We start from the raw sequence: 1,957 nt of genomic DNA on the forward strand, positions 1-1,957 counted from the left end.
AACTTTATGGGTTTGTATTCCTGAGCTTCTCCCTAAAGTCTCCCAGGTATTTTCCAATTCCCTGGTGCTTTCACTTTTTGTCCTCTGGCCAGAAAGCTGGAGCATTAGTTACTCTATGCTGCCATATACTACCCACAACCATGTCAACATTAGGGGTAGCAAAGATCATAGTAATTGAAGCTTCAGCTTTCTGGCCTATGCGAAGACAGAGAAAGAGAAAAAATATATATAACTGGAGTTTTCCCCACACTCTTGGGACCACAAATCCTCTGGTTAGAGAGGAAGGTTTTCCTCCTTCAAAGTGCATATGCTCCTAGATAGATGTACAATCATTTTGGAGGTCAGTATGCAATGCAGTGTCTAGCAGACTTGAAGATGGACAGCCCTGTAATCCTGTTCCTCATCATACACCCTAAAGAAACATTTCAATGTGTATACAAGAGACAAAAACTGTTGACTACTTTATCATTTTATAGTAGCAAAAGATTAAAATTAACCTAAATTTTCATCAACAGAGGAGTGAACAGTTTGCTTCCACACTTTATTCATGTCTCTGACCTGAAAATGCAGCATCTTTAGAAAGGCCTTTCGTGGCCACCATATTAAAAATAATTCAATCCTCTCCCTCAACTCCAATCTCCTTCAATCTCCTTATCCTATTTTATTACTCCTAATAGTTCTCATTATGATATGACACTAGATTGCATTATTGGCTTCTCTCCTGTTGTTCTCTCCCACCATAATCCAATACATGTGTGGATTCTTTGCTGTTCATTTTATATACTTCACTACTTCACATTATATACTCATTTGTTAACATGTTTGTTTACTACCTCTCTCTCCAACTAGAATATAAATTCCATGAGAGTTGGATAATTTGTCTTAGTCGTTGTTGTATCACCCTTATCTAAGAATGTGTGGTACTTAATAAGTGCTCAAAATATTTGTAGAATATATCAATGAATAAATTATGTACATCTGAGTAAAGACTGCGTGACATTTTATAATTATCTATCTCTATGGTTTTATATTTTAAACCTTTTTTTTTTTTTTTTTTTTGAGAAAGGTTCTTGCTCTGTCACCTAGGCTGGAATGCAGTGGCATGATCTCTGCTCACTACAACCTCTGCCTCCCAGGTTCAAGCAATTCTTCCGCCTCAGCCTGGTCAGCAGTTTTCCTCTCTTAACCTTCCCAAATCAGGATACCCTGCAGTCACAGAGGGATATTTTGAAAATGAAAATCTGGTTGTGTCATTCCCCTTTGACAACTTGTCACTGGATTCCTACAACTCTTAGAATAAATTCCCAAATCTTCACCTTTGAGAAGACAACATGAACTGGCCCTCATCTAAGGCCTGGCCTCATGCAGCTTTGGTAGTGTATATCTGTAATAATGCCAACTCATTCTCTCCTTAGTGCTTAGGATAGGTGCCCCTTCCTCTGGCTCTTCAAATCTCTGGCTCCTCATTAGACAGGTTTCATTTCCAATATCACTCCCTGATGGGCCAAGCCTTTTCTGAATACCTTACCTATGTAGCCCCCCCCCACACCCAGTCACTCCCCCAGCCCATGGCTTCATTATCTTCCTTGCATTCATCAGTATCTAAAATTATCTGATGTATTTTTTCAATTATTTATTGTAGTTGTATTTTCCATTAGAATGTAAGCTGTCTGTGGATGAAGACCCTTTTCATTTTATTCATTGCTTTGCAAGCTGCCCAAGAAGAGTATCAGAGACATAGTATATATTCAATATATATTTGGAAATGAAAGAGTGAATATATTTTCCATGAATGTTTATTCATCCTTGCTGAATCCTGACTAAGTTGCCCTGAACAGTCATTCTGAGTTTTTGTTTCCAGTCACTAGTTTAACTCCTTGTTGCTAAGGACCTACTGTGCATTCAAACCATTACCAGGCCTAGGACTGTGGCACATGAATTTTCAATTTCCATAAAC

This window comes from Rhinopithecus bieti, unplaced genomic scaffold, assembly GCF_001698545.2.
Source record: "Rhinopithecus bieti isolate Rb0 unplaced genomic scaffold, ASM169854v2 scaffold_31787, whole genome shotgun sequence".
NCBI classification, from domain to species: Eukaryota; Metazoa; Chordata; class Mammalia; order Primates; family Cercopithecidae; genus Rhinopithecus; species Rhinopithecus bieti.